The sequence below is a fragment of the Aulonocara sp. 'chitande type north' Nkhata Bay genome, linkage group LG1 (genome assembly GCF_057382095.1).
Source record: "Aulonocara sp. 'chitande type north' Nkhata Bay isolate Kocher_YH1m ecotype deep benthic linkage group LG1, A_spYH_male_GT1.1, whole genome shotgun sequence".
NCBI lineage: Eukaryota > Metazoa > Chordata > Actinopteri > Cichliformes > Cichlidae > Aulonocara > Aulonocara sp. 'chitande type north' Nkhata Bay.
In genome coordinates this window covers 38625195-38651137 of record NC_141344.1, presented here as the reverse complement: position 1 = coordinate 38651137, position 25943 = coordinate 38625195, and the positions used below count along the sequence as shown (strand labels likewise).

Sequence of the window (25943 nt, the reverse complement as noted above, 5' to 3'; positions counted from 1 at the left end):
GTTTTAAAACGCTGTGAAATCCCTTTATTGTGCTTTGGTCAGGTGACATAAGTGGTTGTGCGGCTCAATGAGTATGGCTGAGTACGTGTCTACTCCTTTTAGAGGATGAATACGTGCAGGCGGCTCCTGGAGAGGAGCCGGAGCCTTTGTGTCGCCGAATCGGCCAGAGAAAGAGAGAGAGGGTGTGTGGCCGAGAGAAAGCGAGAGGGTTCCTATTGGCTGAGCTTGTGTGGGGAGGGCGGAGTTTGTCCTCACGTCGGGGGACAGGAGGGGGTGGGGGCTGCTGAAGACTGCCCACCTCCCTTTATTTTTCAGGAGGAGCAGAGAGAAGGAGGGATCGTCGGTACTCCTCTGCTCACGAGCGTGTGGCGAACCGATAGAGACCGGATCTGACAGCCGCAGCGCCCCCGCGCTTCTTACCCAGACAGGGTGCAGCGCTCTGAGGCTGGACTCGGCCGATAAAGCTCGGCAACCTCGGCGCGGGATTCGTGCTCGACCACCTGGCTCTCCTCGTCGCTCCGTCGTGTGAGGACAGATTTACTGAGCCGTTAACGTGGAGCGTCTCTCCCCAAACGCACAAACACTACACACAGGCACGCTTTCTGGACCGGAGACGATGCCACCTGCTCCTTCGTCCTCCGCTGAGCTCTCCGCTCGACTCTGAACGGATTTCTGAATGGTTTACAAATCCGCTGGATTAGGATATAGAGCGACTGCGGCCAAGAACAGCAGAACAGTGGAAGTAACAGCGAGCAGAAGTTGAGACGCAGGTAAGGGAGGTTTGCACTCCGTGTGGCAGATCGAGCAGCAGCGGGCTGTGATGTGACTCAGGAGGGATCACAGCCAACATTTCAAATCTCTGATGTTACTGACGTGTAATGCTGCCTGTCGTGGATTATGTCTGTGATCGAGCGCGCGCGTGCCTAAGTCATCTCCATGTGACTTGATTGGTGGATAAGGTGTAATTGAGCAACATTCTTTTTCTCTGAGCCATGTTCAGACCCCCCCTCCCTCCCCAAACACACACACACGCACCACCATTACTCCTGTGCGCGCACACACATCACCTTCCACTTCTTCATGCTATTACTTTAAATTCGCAGTGTGCCTCTCGATGGAGCCGTTACACATTGTATCACGCTGAATAACATTCAAATCCTAAGGTCACGAACATCGTCCTAGTTTCTGCGTGGATGCATAATCCTTAAATAAAAAAGAACGCACAGCTGGCTCCACCAGACCTCTGCAGCGCGCTTTATTTCATATTTGAAGCTCTTGAACTTTGAGTACATTTGGAGTGCTAGCCCACTAAAAACAAACACAAAACGATTTTTAGTCAAATATATGACATGTTTTTGTCGTTCTTTTAAAATATGAGGCTTTGTTATAAAGTAAGGCACTGAGTTACAGACAGCCTGTGCTTGGACATAAAGTTAATTTGCAGCTATCTGAATTGCTTAAGCATTTTCTTTCTGTAAATTGCATTGCTCATTATTTTTTCTCGTTTTGAATAAATTAAATTTTTTTCTTTTTTCTTATTTTTGTTTTTTCTGTTTTAGTAATTTTACAGTTTGTATCAGACAGTTAATGTGAATATAATCTGCAGGCAATAATGAAGACATAGATACATCGGTATGATAAGGCTGACCGTGCATATTGTATTATTGATAGCGTCTTATTTATTTTATCTATGTGAGAGTCTGAATATTAAAGCATAGTGCTGCTTGAGCCTGTTAAAATGTCTTTATGACTATGTGCCCACTGACCTCTGGTTTGGCTGCACTGTGAATGGATAAATGTTCTGAAGCTGCTACCCTTGTCCTCAGTGGTTCATGGTTCATCTGAAACAGACTTGGGGAGGATCTGGAGAACTAAAATGCAACTTGGTTCACTACCAGTAACCAGAGGTGTGGCCAGATTGACCTGGACTGGCATAAATGAAATATCACACAGGTGGAATAAAGATTATGAAAGGGAGAAACATTTTATTTCAGGTATAAAGTTCAATCACAGCTGCTTTGTCTTAATATTTACAATTTTTTTGAAACAAAATTTAAGCTTATTATTTTCTTTCTTCTTCTTTTGGCCACTTGGGGTCAGTGCAACAGAAATTGTTCTGTATTTGGTTCAAGCTCTGGACTGAGGAATCGCTTATGCCTCTTTTCCACTAGTACCTTCCCAGCTTGACTCGACTCTGCTCGGTCTCTGTTGTTTTCCATTATGACTGAGCGACCACCTCAGTGCGCCTGGCTCATTACAGCCGAAAGTCCTGTGATGTCTTTGCTTGCAAAACAAATGCAACGGAACAATGGAGGACGTCTGGGTGTTTGTGAGTCGGTGACCATGGTGTCGGTCTTTGTGCAGCCATTTCTATCGTTGCCGAATTTCAAAATGAGCAGTTTTGATTTTTGGGAACAAGCCACTCTCATGACTCATCGAGTGACATCATTGATGGGTCAGTTGTTGGCTTGCAGTCTGTTGATCTCACATTTTCAGATCGACTCGGATCACTTGTGATTCCAGCCGAGCAAGTACTAAAAAAGAACCTGGTACCAGGGACTGCGACCTGATCGGAAACACTAACAAGTAACACAAATGGACCTGAGCCGATTAGGTGCTAGTGGTCCCAACACAACACCAGTCAAGATGGGGATTTTTTCTTTAAAAAAACAAACAAACAAAAGACCTGGGAGTGGTATGTTGAGCTGAGGGGAACTGCAGGATCAAGTGTTTTTTGCAAGATGCTCAGCTTTGTATTTTATTTTGTGACTTGCATGGAGTCTGGATGGGCATCCAGGCAGGACAGCAAGCTCTTCAACATAGTCTAGATGCCCATCTCCTCCTGTGGCGCTCATGAGGCCACATGAAATCCTGTTTTTCTCCTCAGGATTCTTTAGTCCCGTTCTTCCAGTTATTTCCCCAGAGCTCATGATTGTAAGTCAGGGAAAACCTAAATTTTTCTAAATCTCCTCCTTTTTAGTTCTGATACAGCAACAGCATTACTGCCCATCCTCTAGTCTGCCTTGTGCACCTTTTAACCTCACTCTGGAACTGCACCCAGAGGCACCAGAAACATGATTTGTTTTGCTTCTTAGCAAAGGTAGAGCCCTTCATGCATCACTAGCAGTACTTGTTAATTTGTCCACAGCTGTAGCACATTCAGCGCCTGGTCAGTGCTCTTCATATGGGTTAGCGAATCTCAAACACACGATAGCTTCCAGCTGGTAACTCGTAAATTCCAACTCCTGACCCAATCTGGAACACAAAAAAAGCCTGTATTTGTCATAGTATGATATTGAAAACTATGGCGTCTACCTCTGGGATCCCGTTGTGACAGCTGTTACTTCTTTAAACACTTGGCCGCTTCTGCTTCCTTCTAATCTTGCTGCCTCCTTCCAGAGACACTGTCCAGTTTGCCATTTGTCCGATGAACCATGTCGTCAGTTTCTCTTTTGTTTGCGCTGTCCTCTGTGTTTGTTACAAAGGAGAGCTCCCAGACAAACTGGAGTAAGCGTTTAAAAAGTCCGACCTTTTGGCTGCTCGTGTCTCTGTCTGCCCACCGTCTCTTTTACCCTGCTTCTCATCTCTGTCTTTTTAATAAAACAGGTGAACTCTTCTCCTGTGTGTTTTAAAGAGCAGCATTTAATTATTCATCACTTGTTAGAAGGTTCTCTGTGCTGTGTGTGTGTGTGTGTGTGTGTGTGTGAGGCGCTAGCAGCAGTAGGACTTTGCTCCTGCTGCCTTCACTGACTCGACACTCCCATTCCCATCCAGGAAGTGGAGGAAAAATGTTGTTAACATATTTTCCAAAATCCTTCAACGTGGAATTCCTGATGACTACGTTTGGTTACGGCCGCCTCAGAACCATTTCACACTTCGCATCAAGCACTTTAACTTAATATCTCGGTTAGTGAGGCTAGTTGAGGGAACAGCAGGTATATTGAAGGGCACATCCTAACCAATATTAGCGTTGTAAGTCCATTTTGAAGATCTCCTGTAGGGAGATTAGTTTGTGCTCAATCTGCAGTAAATATTTTTGATAGGATGCCTCCGTTCTGGGAACTCTGTCAGTGGGAAAAACACCTCTACACTCTTTCACGGGCAAACATGAACAACATCGAGAGATTGATGATTGTCATCGTCACTGATGGTGATTACTTGTCCATCGAGGCAATTTCTTTTCTCTCTTCTTCACTCTTGCATTATTGTGAGATTCATAATAATAATCGCAGAATGTTACATTCCTAGAATATAACAGACCCCTACAACACAGACATGAATGGGTATTCATGTGCATGTGTGCGCTATTTCCCAGCAAAAGCATAACTGCCTGGAACGATATTGGCTGCGTAGGTGGTTACGTTGTAGCGAGGGCAGGGCAACATGGCCAAAAATGTTTCTCACGATATATATTTGAAAATTTGTGATAACGATAGAATTGATGATATAATTGCTGCGAGACAAAATACTTTTACAACTCCACAACTTTATTAGTTGTTGTACTCCAACGAGCGCTTCTGCTTCAAATGATGAAATAGGTTTGTCGTGTTTCCTCCCTGCGCCACGATGGCCCGCTTGCATGTACTACAAAAACTTGTGCTTTGTTGTGTATCTGACAGACGAAAACCAGACCAGTTCCACACCACTGAGGTTGCACCACTTTTACAAACCAATTCTGGTTCATCTGTTGCTTTCGCCCTTCTCATTCTCTGTCGCCGCCATGCTTTTTCTGCCATGTGCGTATGAAAACAAGGGCACTGCGCATGCACATTTATTTCACTTTCTTATCACTGCCTAACATTGTACTCATATTACCATGAAAGGTATAATATGACCCAGCTCTAGTTGTAGTTGTAGCCTCTACAAAGATCCTCGCAGAAGTCTAAATCAGGTATAAGAGAGGCAGCTGGTGGTGTTGGTGCTGAACATATAACTGTTGAAAGGTTTGGTTGTTGTTTGCATGCTCAGACACTATATATGTTTATCTGAGTTGACCTTAGGTGGGTGCTGCATGGGTCATCCTCTAGTGATGTGTGATTCTAATGAAAAGGCTCATTAGTCCGGTGAATAACACCAGTGTATTGATGTTCTCGAAAATGCTGCGACTCACTCAGCAGCTCAACAGGCTGAATAATTGCTGTTGTTCCATGCACACATATGATTGTGACCAGCGCATGATGTCATGTGACTCTGGTGACAGATGGCTGAATCTCTATTTAGTCATAAAGAAAGCCGAGGAGGACGACGAGGTAGCGGAGGATTTGTGTGGTAAAGAAACGAATAATGTAAACGAATAATGTTTACAAAGAAATGACAGCTGTGCCGCATTTATTCTGCAGGAATACCTGGAGAGTTTCAGGTGTGTACATTAGTGAAGAGCAAATGTTTTAGCATATTTTCATCAAAGAAAACTGTTATCCAGTAAGTTTCTGTCAGGACCTGAAATACACTGAGAATTAGAATTAGTGAGAATTTAAAATAAAATAAAAAATCGAACTTTGAAGATTGTCAAACCCAGTTATGGATGTTAGTTGAACATTTAAATAAATCAGTTCATTGATAAATATAATGTAGCATAGATTTATTGATTTTTTTTTTTTTAAATTGCTATTGGCTAATGATTATTTTCTTATTCTAATATTTGTAGCATATTGTGGATGTAGAAGGGCTGCTGAAGGTTACTCGTGCTTACTGGTAGGGCTGTGACCAAAGTCTCATATCCCGATATAAGAATTCTATCGTCCGATAACGATATAAATCACAAAAATGTAACATTTTCTGTAAATTCTGTGAATCTCGACTTGCGTGAAGTGTTTCCAGCTGCACGTCATGTAGCTGGAGTCGAGTGTTTTAACCGATGCATGAAACGATACATCTTTAGACATAAGTTGTAACGGCTGCTGTTTTCTTTGTGAGTATTTATTACACGGCGTGCTGCGGGGAAAAGCCTGTTCTAACGTTTGAGTCTAAGGTTTATTTTTTAGCACCTGGCGGCTCTTTTTTACTTCATCCGTAAATAATCTGCTCTTTCACGTGATTCAGTTTATTTTGAAAAGTCTCAACAGGATCTTGAGCTTTATTGTGAAAGGTTTATGTGGAACATAAACAAGCGGACACGCGGTGGTGTGACCGTCGTTGTTGTTAACCGCAACGCATAAAAACAGGCGATTGTCCGTCCGTAGTGTGGTTATATTAAATATAACAAAAAGAGAGAACTTTAAGAAATTAATATAGCCACTACAGTGACCATCAAAACCATGAAAAAATATTGCCATAAACAGCTTATTTTGCGACAACACAAAACAAACGATAGCGTAAAATGAAACGATAGACGTTTTTATATCGTCATCCGATATATATCGTTATATCGAACAGCCCTAATTACTGGTGTACTAATTGAAGTCCAGTGTGGCCTGGAAGTGTATGAGAAAACTTTGTGTTACCTTGTTTTGACTGTAAAGTCTGTAAAGCAGCAGCTCAGTCACACGAGAGTAAACGTAGGTTGGCAACCTCATTGTTAGGAAAAATTGATGGTTTCCTGATGACTGCGTTAAATTTCTTCAAATCTGATGTGACTTCTATCAGTCACATGGAAAGGTCATCAAAGGTCATCTGGTGGGAGGAAATGAAAATAACATGAATTTTAAAAAAATACAAATAGAAATACAACAAATTTAAAAAGTGAACTAGTGAATTTAAGAACAACTGTGCAGAGGTGTGATTTTTTTTTTTTTAATTTTTATTCCTCATCTATTTGCATGAGTCTTAAATAAAAGAAAATGTACATTTCAGCTTCTTAGTTTCCCATTAATGTTTCAGATGGATTAGAAGAAATGCAGGAGATCATCGTTGCTTCACAATTTCCACCCACTTGCACAGAAGTGAAGCTAAAATATGTTAGAAATGATTGCTGGAAGCAGTCGTCTCTGTAGTCCAGTCGATTGAGGGACAAGAAGTATAATATGCATCCAGTAATAATGATGCAATGTAATGCTTGTGTCTGTCTCAGTAAGTTCCATATCGTTGCTATGCTGTAGTATCCCAGGTTGGTGCATCTGATATCATGATCCGAGAAGAGCTTCCTTTAGACTGTTGCATTGGTTCAATATTTCATTGATTAAAGAAGCGAAGAGTGTTTTGTCTGAAGGAGGTTTATAATCCAAGGCTTTTAACTTTTGGAATATACTGACATAAACCATTTAGTATAAAAGGAGTAGTTTTCCTCATCTTACAAAGGATGTGCTCACCAGAGCTATTATAGTTTTTGTGTTTTCTAATTGAAATTGAAGTTTTTATTGTATATTATATATGTTATATATCACCAAATTATCACAAGTTGTTAGTTTCAATGTTAGTTCTAGTCTTTTTATGTGTCATTGGCAAGATCTGATTCACAGTCTTGCAGACGTCCAGAGTCTCAAAGGACATGTCCATCAATGCCTCATCAGGCAAATTGTAATATATGCTTTTTCTTTTTTTTTAATCTGCACGGCCTCTGCCTTTGTCTTTACAGTATGTATGTTCATAGACAGCACAGACCAATGGCATGCAATGCATTATTCAGAGCGTGTGCGAAAACCGAAAACTCTGTGAGAAGACGACATTTACACATTGGTTTGTCGGGGAAGCCGAGATAGTTTATACATTAGATGCGATTATGGGGAAACTTTTTCAACTTGTTTTAAAAATGTTATTTATGAATGCAAATCTTATTTTACTTGAAACGGAGGAAATACATTTTAAAGTTATTAGAGCTCTCCTGCTCATTGTTACAATTAATATTTACATAATATTAACATCATTTAAATATTGTTGAAAAGTGTTTTCTTTGCTTTATTTGACAGCTGTTGTTGACTACAAACATCGATATAATGACAGAAGGGTACTTCAAAATATATTGCATTGAATCATATTACATGTAGAGCTTACGATGTTCCAGACATTTGTTTGAGGAAACTGGATCTTCTTAAAATGTAATTGAATACTTGGGTTATAGACATTAAGTTGGTACAGTTTTGCTATTTTAACTGTGGTCCATGATGATTTTTAAAGAGTGAAAAAAAAAACAAGAAAAACAAAAAACAAGCAAAGCGAAAAAGTTTGCCTTCAAAATTTCACATTTATAGAATTAAGGGATCAAAAGTTTGAAAGGTGCCAGAATTGACACCCTGTAACCAAATGTTTTTTATTTTTTGAAGGTAAAGTTTTGCAAGACTTCATTGTCATTGGTTATTGTGTAAAATTGATACAACAAAACCCAAAACTAAACTCCAGAATCACCAAACACGTTTTACATCGATCAGGTGTAACATTAGCACCAGCTGCTTAATATTGTGCTGTGGTGATCCATCGACGTATGGGCTCCACTAGACCCCTGAAGGTGTGCTGTGGTATCTGACACCAAGATGTTAGCAACAGGTCCTTTAGGCCCTGTAAGTTGTGAGGTGGGGCCACCACGGATCGGACTTGTCTGTACAGCACATCCCACAGATGTTCGATTGGATTGAGATGTGGGAATTTGGGTCAACACTTAAAACTTTTTATCGTGTTCCTCAAACTATTCCTGAACAGCTTGTGCTTTGTGGCAGGATGCATTAACCTGCTGAAAGAAGCCAGAGCCATCATGTTCTACATCATGTTGTACATGGTCTCCAACACTGCTTAGGTCGATGTCAAAGTAACATCTACATGGCTGGCAGAACCCAAGGCTTCCCAGCAGAACGTCCCATAATGCACCTTGGTACCAGGTGTTCCCCAAGTAAGCAATGCACACCCGGCCATCCACGTGACCTAAAAGACAACATGATTCAGTAGACCAGGACATCCTCTTCCATTGTGCTGTGGTCTAGTTCTGACGTGGTCATTGTGTTGGCTTTTTCAGTGGTAGACAGTAGTCAGGATGGGCACCCTGACTGGTCTGCGCCAAACTGTGACGCATCCATCCATCCGAGAGATATAACCTCTCCATCATGTCCTGGGTCTGTCTTGCTTGTCATTCAGAATTTGAGCTTCAGTAGCTCATTGTTGGATCAGACCACATGGGCCAGCTTTTGCTCCCTGCATGCATCAATTGGCCGCCCATGACCACCACCAGTCCTTCCTTGGACCTCTTTTGATAGATACTGACTATTCAGCAGGAGCTGTAGTTTTGGAGATCCTCTGAGCCAGTTATCTAGCCGGCACAATTCAGCCCTCGTCAAATCCTCACACTTGGCCATTTCCCCCGTATTCATATTTCTCTACGATTTCATATGTATTAAAGAAAGAAAATATCTGTAAGATACAGTTTACTAAAGCTTTTAATCACAAGACAGTTTTCCAGGTCAGTTTCTGACTATAATTAGATTTTTTTTTTTTTTTTTTTCAGCAGCTGAAAATAGTTTTTTTGTGCTTTTTCTGGAAGCAGTACAGTCTATCCATTAGCTTCCATAAGCAAGAGAATTACTCACATTTACGGCCGCAGCACAGCAGCTGTAAGTTCGTTAGTTACTCGTAATAAATTATCCTCAACATGGAAATAGGACGTACGCAGAGCTAACAGTGACAGCTCACCTTTGTGACGTGAACAACACAAGAGTCAGTTTATTGCACAGCTGATGGACATCTTAATCAACTTAATGACTTCTTACTTACAGTGTTATATGTTCTTCTTAAGTGTTTATAGTATTTGGCCTCTGTAATTATCACGTTCAGACAGTGTGATAGCTTCTTTACTAAAACGGTAAATAATGTCTCGTGTTGATGTCATGGGAATATCTGAATGAAGACATGAAGAGCATTAAGAACATTAAGTGATTCATGTCTGAATGGCAGAATGCAGTCACGTTAATGAAGCCAAATTGTATTTCTGATTGATGGCTGTGCTAATTACTCCGTGGATGGAGCCTTTCACAGTATTGATATCACACTCAAACTTGATTTATGATCAAAATAAAGATGGAAATGTTATTTTCTGCAGTACGAAACTTCTAATGAGCTCTTTCTGATCTATTGTGTGTTAAACTGAAAAGTGGACTATTAGAATATGATCAATATTTCAAAAGTATAATCCAGAACAATAATGTCATTAGGAGCTCTGCAGAGATCGTGGTCTAATGTACTCTGCAGCTAATGCAGTTGATGGAGTTAAAATAGATTTTGTCTGCGTTTGTGAACCATAAACTTTTGTAATGTAGAGGAAATTTCAACATTTGAAGTTCTTCTTTCTCCTTTAATTACATATGTGAAAGATTTGAGCTATTGGAAAAGAATAAAACTGAAAATATATGTACTCCTCTTAAAGAATGTCTAGTTATGGTCTGTCTAATGGAACGCATTCATTATGGACCAGAGTCTTGAGGTTTGCATCTTTAATAGAGAGCAGAGAGTTTGGTGCTGGGAAGGAAAAGTACTGAGAAAAATGCAGACTAGCCTTATCCTGCTCAATGTTTTTGAAAAAGAAGATCAGATTCCTTTTTAAATGAGTTTAATCCTGTTTTAATTGCTAACCTGGTTCAAGCAGTAAGCAGCAGGGTAATGGGCACATTCAAAAGGAACTGAATTAATGACTAATATCGGCTAATTATGCTCCTGGTAGCATTCTCCTCTACTTTTCTTTTCACTGTCTTTGCAGCGATGTTCCCCTCTATGCCTGCGTTCATCCACTTTTTTGCTAATGGTTTCTCTATTAACCCCACCTGATGGCAGTGTAGGTAATTACAGATATATTTACGGCCTGTGGCCACACACAATGAGGAATAAATAACGTGTTTGACCAAGCAGAAGGAGATATTAGCCACCCAAACACACACTCACACACACTTCTTTCCTTTTTTAATGAACACCATCACCAGAAGGCGTAGTGCTAAAGTTCTGTTCAATAATTTCTTCAGCTGGTGAATCTCTCCTTTAACTCGAACTCGTGGGTTCGTCCGGCCCTCCGCCTCTGCTGTTCTGTTGTGCAACAAGATGTTTAAAAATAAAATCAATATGGACGCTGATGTAGGGGGGCGGACCGCACTCTGATGTAGGGGGGGCGGACCGCACTATGATGTAGGGGGGCGGACCGCACTATGATGTAGGGGGGCGGACCGCACTCTGATGTAGGGGGGGGCGGACCGCACTCTGATGTAGGAGGGGCGGACCTCTGATGTAGGAGGGGCGGACCACACTCTGATGTAGGTGGGGCGGACCACACTCTGCACCTTTCACTGCAGAAAATGTTCATCAAATCAGAATCAGAGAGACTTTATTTATCCCCAAGAGGCAATTAAGAGTCAGCGGGCTTCTTTTTTACGTTTTACCTCCACCTACTGTATTTTCACCCAACAATCACACTTTTGTATCATTTTTAAGACCGTATAAACAGTGTAGTAGAACAAGTGCATATGGGTGAATCATTAGTTTGCTTAGTATATTGCTTAGTATAAGTAATCTGTGCAAAATCCCATTAAGATTCGCCAGTCGATGATAATCAAAAGGCAATAAATGCGTTCCACTGTTTATCTGAAACAAGAACATATACATTAAAAACTCATAATGGTCATTTATTTTCTCCAAATGCTTAAACATTTCTAGCTCCAGTTTGTTGTTGTTTTTTTAATTTTAACAGAAAAGCTTTTCATGATTCACAGTTCAGAATATATACCAGACTTTCCTGCAGCCCATAGTTCATTTTCTCTTTGTAAACAAGTTTAAATCTTGCCTCTGCTTTTATGCCTTCTGATTGGCTGCCTTTCATAAGTAAAATATTTTAATGGTAGTTGGAGAGCGGCACTGACTTCATTCTTAGCCAAAAGCAGAAAAAATATGCCTGAAACTAAGGATTTAAAACAATCTGAAGCCTATTTTGACCTAATTCTTTAACATTTTAATCATATTATATAATATAATAACTGTTTTTACTATATATATTATATTTATTTCAGAGAAGATTTGTCCATGTCAAAAAAAGGGAAAAAAAGGTCTGTGTGTCATCTAAAATCATCATAATTTAAAACTCAGCTTTTTGCTTTAATTTATAAAGATGGAGAAAAACAAAATGAATTCATGGACCATTGGATACAAGTAATATTGCCATCTCATTTTTTTTCTTTTAGTTTTTATTGTCCGAAGAGTCCAATACCGCAGTCCCTCGTTTATCGCGGGAGTTCCGTTCTAAAAATAACCAGCGATGGGTAAAATCCGCAAAGTAGCCAACTTTATTTTTTTTTGCAATGATTATAGATGTTTTAAGGCTTTTAAGGCACTACACACTTTATACAGACAGGCATGAACATTTTCACACTTTTCTCTCGTGTTTAAACTCTCAAAGTTCAAACCTTCGTATAAAAATAAGCCCAGTATTATAGAATGAAACCAAAGATCTGTTTTCAGGTCCAGAACATGGGAATAGAGCAGCTGCCAGAGAATTCAACATTAATGAATCAATGGTACGGAAGTAGAGGAAGCAAGAAGAATTAGTTGAGTAAAGTTTGACTTATCTGACTGTTTGGTTTCACTTAATGCGCCTTATAATCCAGGAAATATGGTAATTTCTATTTCTGGTTAGCATCTTCCTCTGCCTGTTGGGTGCTACTGCAGGAGCCTTTGACGGTGCAAAACGTTTCATCGACATTGTTGTTTGTTGGGGAGAAAACTTACAAACATACAGTACAGCACTTCAGAGTCACACTGCTAGTGATCGAAGATTTATGTAAATTTTGGCTGTAGACCATTGTCAATCAATCAGGACGCAGAACACAATGTGCTGTTAAAAAACAAACAAAAAAGAAGGCATGCAAAATTGCACAAAAAAAATCTGCAAAATAGCGAGCCCGTGAAAGGTGAACCGCGTTATAGCGAGGGACCACTGTAATATTGGGATAACTATAAAAGGGAAATAAAGAAGATAATCAGTCATAACTGTTTTTTAAATAATAGGCTTTGTTCATTACATGTAATTCTAACACAGCTGTGTAGTTCTTTACAGCGTTGGACATGCTTCATTACCTACCTCTAATATCTTATAATATTTATTTAAGCTAATAATAGTGCTTATGCAGTCAGTTCCCGTCAGGCTGGTTTTACACATTCCCTCGTCACAACATTTCATGACTTACATCAGAGCTGCAGAGGCGATTGCGGAGTTGTTGCCCATGCTGGGGTGCATGTGAGCGATGCTGCTGCAGTCATGATTGATTTCATGTCATTATCTGTTTGCTGTGATAATGTTTTAGCGCCTCCATGGCTGACTGCTGTTTGTCAAGTTTATAATTGCCAATACTGAGGGTCGAACAACAAACAAGTGTGTCAAAAGAAAAAAAAAAAAAAGAGGCTGAAAGAGCTGATTAGGGGCTGTTGTTGTGAATGACTGCTGCACTTTGTGCTTGCCTCGAGTTCCTGCATTGGAAGAGCTCTGTGCAGTGTGTAGTTGTTATTTGGAGAATATACAGACAACATGAAGTTTTATTTATAATTGAAAGTACAGCTGAGAGTGCGCTCAGCTCATTAGAACTCTGAAGATGGAGAGCTAGCATGTTAGCATTCTTCTTAGCCTGATTATATGGAATAAAACCACCAAGAGATTCTTTTTTATATAGTTTGAAACTTGCTGTATGGAATCTTGTTTAAACGACTTTTCTTTAAATTAAATTAAAATGAGTAGGAGCGTCCTCTGGGCTCATCTTTGTGTTTGCACTAGTTTTTATTTCAAGAAATGAGATTCTGTTCCTGTGCGTGAGTCAAAATGCCAAACAGGAGCTACGTTATGCACAGTGTATGATGAGCATACAAGTTGAACTTTTGACTGAAATTAAAGTTTCTCAAAAGTCCTACTTGGTATATTTTTAAGGACTGGTAGAAAAATCATAGTAAAAACAAAAAGAGCTTCTGTTTTTCAGTTAGCAGCTTGACTGTAGCATGATAGCAAATATAACCGTGTAGAGCAGAAAACACTGGAAGTGCACACTTCATCCAATCAGATATGAAATAATAACAATATGGGCTAAATGATAATAAACTCAAAGAAATGAACTGGTCTCTGTTAGCAGGCTATATTAGCTTAGTTAATGACTGACTTAGCTGAACGTAGACATTGTGGTGTGTTGTGTGTTTGTGTCAGTTTGTGTTTTGTCTTCAGGTTAAAACACTGGTGGAAACAGTGAAGATGAAATAGTTCCAACCACTGATCAGTTTTGTCGTCAAACATCTTATTTTGACGTTAGAATTGTGAAAGCAACCTTTTCTTGGACTAGTCCTGTGTTAACTATGGCAGCATTTACCTGAGAATAATAGAGAATTGACATAATTGGTCAAACATCAAATTACTGATTGAATCCCGGTGGCAGCAGCAGGAGAGAGTCTAACCTGCCTCCTCCTCCTCCTCCTCCTCCCTTTCCTTCATAATGTGAAGCAGAGCGGAACAATCCTGCTGCAGCTCCGATCGCCTTCAGCTCCGAACTGCACGTGGGAGTCCGACTCTGATTTCATGCCTTTTATAGAGGACACTGCTGTTTTTCTGCCTGCGCTCCTATTCCTGTGAAGTGTGACTGTGTGTGTGTCTGTGTGTGTCATTTGGACTTGATAACACATTCAGTTAAAAAGCTGGTGGAAATGGAAATGGTGACGTGAGAGGGCATACGTATTAAAAAAGAAATCATGACTAGTGGATTAAAAGTGCGTTGTCAGGCATAATGATAGAGCCATAAAATATTTTTTAAAGGACATGTTATGCTCATCACTAAACCTTACAGCAAGGTTACTGAGTTATTCTTCATTTTATGCTAGTTTGCTGCTCGTCTCAGTCTGCAATAAATCACTGGAAGTTGGTATGAATGAATGAAGCTGTCTATGAAATGCATAAAAGGCTGTTTTATTACACAAATAAGCAGAGAAATAGATAAATAGTAAAGTTTCTTAGGTTCGGTTCTTATCTAAACTTTCTAATACATGCGTAGTTTTAGGGTTGCAGCTGTCGATTATTCCATCGATTAATCGAGTAAGTGGATAAGAAATACTTTTGTCATATTAATGAGCAATAATAAATATTCAAAGTAAAAATAACAGGTTTTTCAGAATGAATGCTCATTGGTGACCGATGGTCTAGTACACTCCATGCCCCCCTTTAGACACGGCCCTGTCCTTCCATGTAAGCTATGATGGCTGCGGTCAGCCTTTAGCACGCTGCATGACATAAACATGGTATTCGCTCTTCATGCTGCGTGAGCAGACTCAAACTGTGCCAGCGTCATCATCACTGCTGCTGTTACGTTAAAAGTGGAGGCTTCATTGCGCCAAAATGCGTTTCTATTGCAGGTCTGGTTTTTAGTCGCAAACGTGGGTGAACCGGTGACGCGCTACCGAGCCTCGTGTTGCGCCAAATATCAAAGCAAACAGTTTGTGTCGAGAATGTTTATAATTAAATTATTCGAATTACTCGATGAATCGTTGCAGCCCTAGATATGTTTTTACTAATTATTATCAATAATTTTTTGTGAAAAATCAATTTTTGTCTATAAAGTGCATTATTAGTATTATTGTTGTCATCACTGTGGCGGGGCGTGGTCTGCGGCACGGCTGCGGGTGATGCGCACGCACCTGAGCAGCATCAGTAATCACACCACAGCTTAAAACAGAATGAGCTAGGTCCTGTTGTTGTTGTTGTTGTTTTTGTTGTTGATGATGATGTGTGTGTAAAGCTGCAGCTGCATGTCTAAGTCAACAGCGTAAAACCAGTGTACCGAACATGCGATCAGGTCTGTTGTGCATTGTTTACGATCATCTATCGTTTTTTTTTTTTTTTATACCAACATGATGTTTTAAATGTAATTTAGTGCAGTATTGAAATCCACATAAGATAGAAGTGCTGTTCTTGTTACCTTTCATTTTCCTTTAGGTGTAAAGTTTTGGCTACTGCTTTATTACAACAACAACACAGAAACATTTGTAGTTCTATTAAATGGAAGAAAAGAGTTAAATTATATTAAAATGAAATTATTCTCACCAGCTAGCACATACAGTAAGTAGCTAGAGTTAGCTAGAGTGTAGGTTTACCCCGACCCCACCACCCTTAAACCTAAACTATATTTGTAGTGTTTTGGGGTTTTTTTTTATGGTCAGAAGTGATGCTGAAGTCTTAAATAAGTTTTGCCCAAATCTGTGAGCTGGCTGTAGGAAAAAAAACATCTGAATTAAGAGATGAAGAGACACAGCCTGGTACTTTTAATCTGTGGTGTATTTGTACAAAGCAGTGGAATGCTGAAGAAATCAGTTTAGTATAGTCATTTCATTCTCCTAATTAATTCAAGTCTGTCTCTCTGAAATCTGAAATCATACATTTTATGTAAAGCTAAGTTTTTAATCCAAACAGACACAGAGTCAGAAACACAAAGGGCTTCATATCTGGATCTTGGATGAACTGTGAATGTGTCTGTTCATGACTTCTGTTCTGGGTTTGACCTGCTTGAACTGTAGCAGGTAGAAAAATCACTTTTTTTATTGGTCAGAAAACCAAAACTTGTGTATGCAAGGCTGAAGGATTTAGGCTGGTTGTTGTTTTTTGTGTTATTTTTCTGGTACAGATGAAATGGTCCAAACCTTTTTCTCCCACATTCCTGATCTGGGTTCAGCGTCATGCACGCGTTGTTGTGTTGCCTTTAAACAGTTTTTCTACAGTTTTGTAAATTTTGGGATTTAATTCAAGTTCAAAAACAAATCCATTCAGTTTAATACAGTTCATTTTTTTAATTATGACTTTTAGTGAGTCAGTCTATCAGTTTGATAAGAATGGAGAGAGTGGTTTTGTTGTGAAGGCTGGCCCTGGTTGTGTTTGTGGATGAGAGGTGATGGTCGTGTTTTCAAATTTTGATTTAAAAAAGTATCTATAGAGTTATTGGGAGCATTTGTCCAAAAACAATTCATGATGAGCTTCACTTTGCTCAGTTTGTGACTCCTCCATGGCTGATGTCCACCAGCGACGTCCCAGCATGCCCCTGGCTTCAGGATGGCCTAAGTCGGGGGTGCTGGACTCAGGCAGGGCCATGTGAATGCAGGATCAGGCAGGGGGGGTTGTTTAGGGTGTGGGGGTGAGGTGCTTTAGCCACGGGAGGTGCCGGCAGGGTCTTTTGTCGGCGTGCTTGGCCTCTTCGTATTCAGATCAGCTGTTGTTGGGATACCAGTGTGAGAAGAAGCATTAACTCTGCTCCCTCAGATGGATTAGTGTTTCTCTGCAGGATGAGCTGCTGGTTCCCCTGACTCCTCTAAGGTAAGGCCCTAAACCTGAGCGCACGTCTGAGCTGCATAGATTTTTCTTTTGTTTTGATTTCTTAGAAATTGATTTTGCTTTCAGCTTATATGCGATGTGACTGCTTCCAATTTCAGGCAAGCAGAAGCAGGAGGGGATTGCATTGAACTATATTTTTATTTTGAATTTTTAAGAGCTCCACTGAGCACAAAAGACTTTCATAGTAGGAAAAAAAGTTCTTTCTGACCTGATCTTGTAGAGAGCTCAGATTTGCTTTGTAACCATAATGTTTTCTGACTGCTTCTCTTGGAAGACCTCGATCAGGTTTCAATAAGCAATAAAGAGGAAAATCTAATGGTTTGTTTCAGAAAGTGACAGAAAAGGTCTGCACAGGGCTAACCCCCAACCCCCATCAGCTTAATGTTAATAAGGTGCACGGGGGGAGGGGGGCTGTCTGATTGCACCAATGTGAGAATAACAGTAATGCTGTGGTGGAGTTACTGTGTCTGTTTGTGTGCTACACATGTGACACATGGCCTCTTAAGTATCATGGGAATGGTTTACTATCGGCTGAGCTGGACTCCAGTGTAGACACTGCAGTTAACACTGTTCTTTGATCACTGATCAGCCCAACAGTTCATGTTTTTAATGTGGTCAAATTTGTTATTTTGTTTCAGAATTGTTGTCAAATTTGAACCTGAAATGTCTGAGACTTGTCCTTATTTGGAAGTTGCAAAGGTGCTCTGGATTAGAGCAGGGCGATATGACCAAAAATATTTATCACGATATAATTTGAAAATTTGCGATAACGATATAACTGACGATATAATTGACACTAGACAAAATACTTTACGACTCCACAACTTTATTAGTGCAAAAAAAAAACATCAATGTATTTTCACTTAAACAAGCAGCTGTTTTTTATGTGCATTAAAGTTATATAAAATTTAACAGTGCAAATGCAAATTCCTCGCTGACAGTTTAACCAAAAGGCATTTCCAGTGGAAACTGGCCGACATATCCTCAGCATAACCATGTATAATATCCACAAAACTTAAAAAGAGGTTAAACACACACAATACGGTAATATTATGTTGAAGCGCAGTACGTATCACTCCGCGAGGCTCCACCGCGAGGTTCGTAGCTTAGCAAAGTCGCACTAAAACATTTGACAGATTTTCAAGCGCCGTGTACCACATAAAATCGTTTCGAGGTCAGTAAACACAACCAGAATTCATACATAAGGCACACGGGATTATAAGGGGCACTGTCGACTTTCAGAAAAATCAAGGATTGATTTTAAGTGTGCCGTATTTTCCAAACAACACGGTAACAACGACGGCCCGCTAGCATGCGCTACCAAAAATAGTGCTTTGTTGTGTATCTGACGGACGAAAGCTAAACCAGTTCCACACCACTGAAGCTGCAGCATTTTACAAACCAGTTCTGGTTCATCCATTTCATTCAACGATCCACTTTTGCTCTTCTCTTTCTGCGTCACCGCCATGTGCGTATGTAAACAAAGGCACTGCACATGCGCGTTTTACCCATATTCTATCGCGATATTTCATTTTCCTATCGTTGCCCAAAATTACACCGGTATTATCGTGAACGGTATGATATAGCCCAGCCCTACTCTGGATGCCTTTTTAGTTTTTCAGATGTTTGCAAAACCAAATCTGTGGTAGAAATCCTCAAATATCATCAGGGACTCTGTGGTATGTGGAAGTGTCTGCTTTTAAAGAACAAACAGTACAGCAAACAAATTGGATCAGAACAAAAAACAGTTACATACGTTCGAAAAAAAGATGAATTATTGTGATTATTGCTGCTTAAATCCGTTCTGCATGCGCTCTGTACTTTTCTTTTTGAAGGGTAATCATGGTTTGTGTCCATGGGCAGGACTTACTGAGAGTCTGTATAGAAAAAGTGGTGTTTCCTTCTGCAATGGGAAGGAAACGAAGAAAAGCATAACCTGGAGCAGATGTTTGGTAGTCAAATGATTGAGTTGTGTGTGCACGAGCTGTTTTGGAGTTCTCTTTGCAGATTAATATTTCACTGTGTTGACACAGGTGCTAACTGAGCCTTTGTACACTGCAGGAAGAGAGAAAGCAAACTGCTGTAAGCATCAACTCATGCTTCAAGCTAAAGGTTTAGCAGAATAATATTTACTAAGGGGTTTGGAACTGCACAATAAGAGCCTCATCCAGAGATTAGCAACCCTTTCAGCAACAGAGATATTCTACCTGTATGTAAACTGTGATGAATTGGGCTGCTTAACTGTGCAGCACCTCACATTATGAACATTACACGTTATATTCCAGACAACGAAGAAGAAAACCACTTAAACAGATGTTTAATGTATAAAATCATGTTACAAAAAAGATGTTCACATATTATTAAAATATGTCAAATTAATATCCAAGAACTAATAATCTGCCACTGAAAAGAGTGGCGCAGACAACCACTTCAATAAAAGGGAAAATGTAAAATAACAAATCGGTAAATCAGCCATCGATTTTCTTCCACTTCTCTGAATCGGCTCAGGGGGGCAGCAGACTAAGAAGGGAAGCCCAGACCTCCCTCTCACCAGCCACTTCATCCAGCTTCTAAGGGAAAATATTTAGAGGTTCCCAGGCCAACTGATAGATGCAATCTCTCCAGCGTGTCCTGGCCTCTTCCCAGTAGGACGCGCCTGGCTGGAACACCTTACCCAGGAGGCACACACCTCAGCTGGCTCCTTTTATGCAGCGATTCTACTCTGAGCTCCTCTCAGATGACTGAACTCAGAGGATTTCTGTCTCTTGTATCTTTGCCTTTAAAAGAACTAACAATAAAACAATCAGGATTAACAGATTCATGGCGTTTTTCAGCGATGATCCTCCCTCTGGTGGCAGATGGTTGCATAACATTTAGGACACAACGATTGACGGGCAGGTTACAGTGTATCATGTACCGACGAGTGACAATGACGACGATCAGTTGTGTAGTCGAGCCCTCATTGCCCGGCTGTATGAATGTGCAGTGAATTTTAAGTCCAACTAAATCTCATACGCAGTGTAATCAGAACAGCTGATCTCATCCTGTCTGGAGGCCCGCACGTGAGGGAGCTGTCAGATGTTTGAACATTGAACCGTGGAAAGGTGTAGAAGGTTTTGTTGCTTAGAAGTCTTTCCCAGACTGTTCCACTTTAAAATACAACTGTTTAAGTACAGTTCATTTTGACTTAGATTAGAGGGCTGAGACGTCGCTGCGGCTGCTCGAGATACTCGTCTGAGTCCCAGGAGAGGACCTGTCATTTTCCCTGTCTGTATCTATCTCATCCTTTCCTGACAGTCCGACTGGAGCTGAACTTTGCTCCCGCCCTGTCGTCGTTGTGCCAGTTACTGAGAGCTCTGCTACTGACCTGGGTCGGCAGTGACAGTTGAAGATGGATAAGCTGGAGATGATATGGTTTTGTTTGAGATGGGTCCTGCTGAGCCTGACTTTGGTTGCTCTGTTTTCCTTTGTCTGTGTGATGTTTAATGCTGTCATTGTTGCCTGTTTAGGACTTCATGGAACGCAGTGTTCACTGTTAGCTCTCTGCTGTTGAAGAAACCTGGAATCCGCGATGGATTTTAAGACTTAGTCAATTTCAAACGATGCCTGTACACTGTGTATTCATGATGATAATATAATAATCAGATTGTATTAATAGAAAGTTTGACCTTAGACATAAATTACTGTTTCGAAAAAGCTTAAAACCTTCCAAAGTGTGGACAACTGCCTCATTATTCTTATACGAAACATCTACGTGGGGCACTAAAGAGATCAGCTGAAGCAAACTAGGAATTAATTTGGCAACTTATTACCAACATATTTTTTATGGAGCCAGTGCAGCTGAATCAGCCTCTGTCGTGGCTATATCAATTTCTCTCTTTCTCTTATATTTAAAATAACCACACTATGGACGGACAAGCGACTGTTTTTACATGTTGTCTTAGCAACAACGACGGTAAACCCAGCATGCGGCTCCGCCATCCATTTGTTTATTTTCCACATTAACCTTTCACAATAAAGCTGAATATCCTGTTGAGATGCTTCAAAATAAACTGAATCATGTGAAATAATATGCAGAGTGTTTACGGATGAGATGCTAAAAATGTTAGAACAGGCTGTTCCCCGCAGCACGCCGTGCAATAAATACTCACAAAGAAAATGGCGGCCGTTACAACTTATGTGTCGTTTCATGCATCGGTCAAAACACTCGACTCCAGGTACACAATGCCCAGCTGAAAACACTTCATGCAAGTAGAGTTGGCCAAGATTCACAGAATTTACAGAAAATGTGACATTTTTGTGATTTATATCGTTGTTGTCTTATGACCAAAATCTCATATCCCAATATATCGCACAGCCCTGATGGCAACTTGGCAAAAGGCAAAGAACTTTGAGGAAAGGACTAGATAAAGACTAGCACACATCCAAAAAAAACATGTCGACACACCCCCTGGGAAAATACTGCCCCCTAATGGTGAAACCTTTAGTTAATGTGTTGCAAGTATTCTTTATACAGTCGATTGAAGTCCTGTCACCCTCGTAGCTGCTTCCCTTCTTCGTCTGTCCTTGTGTTTTTGTGGGCCCGAGGCTCCATTCTTACACACTCAGTCAAACTTTGAAGGTCATTCCAAAATCCAGCGATTTGATCCTTTAAACTTCTGCCAAAGGGATGCAAGTAACTTCACTTGCAGGTCTGTATGTGTGACCAGCTCTCAGAAGCCATTCGATCACAGCAGTGTTCACCAAAGCCCAGAGTCCTCGGGGCGGTTTAGGGCTTTCAAGTCTTACAACCATTTCAAGACTGCACTCCAGCCTGATGTAAAAATAAAGTAGTTCATATTTCCTACAAATGTGTTATCCGTTCCAATAAACACAAACAGCCACATTCACCTTATCTTAAGAATATGAGCATTTAGGAGTATTTACTAATCTAATCGGACTCTGCAAAAATGTGCCATCAAGCAGAGATGTTCAAAATCACCTCAAGGCCCATCTGCAGCATCACATTATGAGACTTTAGCAAATTAGATTAAAGGCAGCAAGATGCTATTTGCGAGAGATGATCTTTCTGCAGCTAAATTTATATTTCAGAAAGTTGTGTGCCCATAAACTGAACCCATCTCCTTTAACAGGCAGGAGAAAATCACAGAAATGACTTTAGAAAATGGCCAACAGCCACAGGAAGTTTAGCTACAGGGCTGTTTTTGTGCTTCAGGAAATCAGCAAAGCCCCACCCAGTGATGACGACTCACAATGACTTGTGTCTGGTTTTGTAACTGCTGCAAAATCACAATAGGCTTGACTTAAAGACTGTAGCTGTGCTGTGACTCCAGCTGTGATCACTCAGAGAAAGCTGGAAGCAGCACAAAGTCTATTACTCGCGGTACTGTGCCTCCTCCCTCTGTGTCACTCCTCTCACTCACCCATTATACTAAACAGAGAGACGGGGAGAGAGACCACTGTTACTGAACCAGGTGAAGAGTAGAAAACAGGCCTAGAAAAAAGAAAGTATCTGCTGAATGGAGCTGAAAAGCAGGTAAATCGCTCAACAGAGTTGCTGAATTAGCAACAGTCAGGTGAGCTGAAGTGTGACGATCACTGCTGTGAGTTAGAGGGGGAGTCAGGGTGGCGTATTTCCCACAGTTGCTGTTTTCCACAGAAGGAAATGGAATGTTTGAGACACGTTATCACTGGAAATAGTCTGAGGTCTACCTGAGAGTGCTCCTGAGAGCAGTGAGGCAGCACACATGACACCCAGTTATTAGCAGCTAATATATTAGACTGTTAAGGTCCTTTTATGTGGTAACCCACATGTACATGTTGTAGCTGTTTACTCTCACCAAAGGGCAGAAAAACTTGCAGTGAAGTGAAACAATGTGTAAAACAATGAAAACTGTCCAGCAGCCACTTTCTGTGCTTCTGTCAGCCCATCTTTTCTCTGACAGGTTGCCTGAAAAACAGCCACATCACTACCTTTCTGAAATATACTCTTCCAACTGCTCCCCAAGCCATGTGCTGCTGGCTGTGCGACCTCAGCTCTTTGTTGTTGCCTCCAGTCTGGAAAGCACAAAGCCCCACTCAATTCTGCTCGTATGTGTGGTTATCCCATTTTCCAACATGGCCTCCCGTCATCCCATTGTGAGTTTCCAATATCTGTAGTAGAGATGGCACGATACCACTTTTTTTTTATGTCCGATACCGATATCATAAATTTGGATATCTGCCGATACCAATATGAATCCGATATAGTGTGTTTTTTAATCAATAAAACAGTTTTTTAATATCTTTCTGCATTTTGTATAAGTTCATACTCAAGTTTAAATAAACAACAACACTAAAGCTATTCTGTTATACCTGTATGTAAAAAAAAATACACTGCACCCACAATATTTCATAGTTCAGCAATACTGATCAATCTAATAAACTTAAACCTGCACCATCCTCCCTATTCTGGTATTTTAAAGAGTACTTAGCAGAAATATTAAGCAACCTAACTAATAGGGTTGCAAACTCCCAGCCAAAAAAAAAAATAGGGAACCCCCCACCCTCCACCTCATGATGCTTAATCGACATAATCAACTTTAATTTGATGCAGTGTGAAAAAAAAATGCACAGAAATAAATTATTTTTCAAGAATAATTAAATAGATTCAACATCTTTCTTCAACAGAATTGCAGACTGCACAGATGGTACTTTCCCAAAGGAAAAAGTACTATAGCTTACTAGGGTATATTAGACTTAACAGTTACTATATACAGTAATGGACTTATATATTTTACATAAGATTAAAACTTTGGGTGTAAGATTCAGACAACTATTTATTAAAAGCTATATATTTTAAATGAGAATAAGAAAGAAAAGTATGTCTTTGTGCCCCCTTTTCCCTGTTCATGCCCTATCGGCCCCCCTGGCTAAACTTTGCTAGATCCGCCCCTGCACAGTTACCAGCAGCCAGCTACGTAGAAAAAGATCCTGGTGGAGAAAGTAATATTAAATAAATTCTAACAACAGATTATCAAGCTTAAATGTGCTGCTGTTGTTCAGCCGCTGGTTTCCTCTTTCTGGCGCAAAGTGGGCGATAAACAAACAAGAGAGACGGACTCATGACAGAAAAGCCGATCAGCTGATCATTGATCAGTTTCATGATTGAAGTAGCAGCAAGAAGAGGCAGTCGCTCCATATATCGGTCGTTAAGCTTAACGTGGGAATGCTTTACAAACATTCAGAGATGCTTTACTCCTCTCTGGGATAGCTTTCTTGGAGATGAAATGCTGGTTTGGTAGCGAGGCTATAAATACCCACAGCTGCTCTATCACATGAGCGCACTGCTGCGACGTGCTGCGGTTATGAGCCGAGTTACGCCGTGTCGCAAGTTTTGTGAGGTGCTTTTTTGATATTTAATGGATTGGATTACATTTTTTATTTCTCTCCGATATCCGATCCAGTAATTTACGTCAGTATCGGACCGATACCGATAGGTAATATCGGATCGGTCCATCTCTAGTCTGTAGTTTAAATTTCAAATCCAAAAGCACCGATTCTTTCCATTTATTTCATTTTCATGGTGTTAGACTCTGAGCTCTGTAGTCAAAAAGTAGCCCATTTTAACCCCGGTGCACTTGTAACTAGGGCTGCCAGGATTAGTCGACTAGTCACGATTACGTCGACTATCAAAATCGTCGACGACTGATTTAATAGTCGACGCGTCGTTTGAAGCTTTGTAAGATCCCAAAAGACGCAGGAATGAGTAGTAGGATTTAAGAGTGTAATAACGGACTGAAACAGAAGATGGCAGCACTGCATGTACAAGGATGCCAGCTGCCGTTAAACCCCGAAGAAGAAGAAGCTGTGTCCCAGAATTCATAGCGCAGCCCAGCTCAGTTTCCAACAATGGCGGCAGCTAGGTAGTTTTAATGTTACTCTTATTATTCTTTCTGGGTCACAAAATAAACGTTTAACATATTTTCAGGCGAGAATGTAGCTGTGTAAACCTCAAATATCGGCTCAGTTTATCAGGACACCACATATTTTCAAAAGCGCTCCGACGTTTTCGGAGACGTCTGTTACCCACTAGCTCGATAGCTAGCCGGGGGCTAGGCTCACTAGCGCCGTGAGAGCACCGGACTCCTGGCAAATCATTTTCAAACCCACCGCCGTCTTTCACTACTCAGGTTAAACATATATATAAGTCACTTAGATAACTTAAACATGTTATTGTTTGGCTTTTTTCAGTATTTTATTTGTTCCTGAGTGAATCGGTTTGGCTGAGATCAAAGTTATAGTTTTTACACAGCTGAATAAACGTCAAGCAGACAGCTGATTATCAGAAGTGTGAGATGCTCGAGAATTTACTCCGGTGTCCTGTTATATTTTAGATAGCAAGGAGTTTATTAAATTTTAATGAAATTTGCAGATTGTTTCGGTGAAGTTTAATAAACTATCATCTTGTCTTTATTTTTAGTTAGCACAGATCTTAAACACTTAAAGCTGTAAGCTAATGATAGTTATATAAGAGCAGATGCTGCTGGTGCAATAAGCTGTACGCTGTACGTCCAATGGATGATGATCTGATTAGTCGACTAATCGCAAAAATAATCGGTGACTAGTCGACTATCAAAATAATCGTTTGTGGCAGCCCTACTTGGAACTATGTGTCAGATTTACTTGCCTCAACTTCAACAAGCGGCCCAGCAGGTGCCTCATG

The 25943-nt window shown here is 40.5% G+C and overlaps 1 protein-coding gene across 1 annotated transcript in view; it reads left to right on the top strand.

Moving 5' to 3' along the window:
- Positions 1-320: 320 nt before the first annotated feature.
- large2 (LARGE xylosyl- and glucuronyltransferase 2) overlaps positions 321-25943 on the top strand; it is a 140501-nt gene continuing 114878 nt past the window's right edge. The window contains exon 1 of the mRNA XM_086295213.1: positions 321-770. The gene's annotated coding sequence lies outside the window, so the exon portion shown is untranslated. The remainder of the gene's footprint in view (positions 771-25943) is intronic.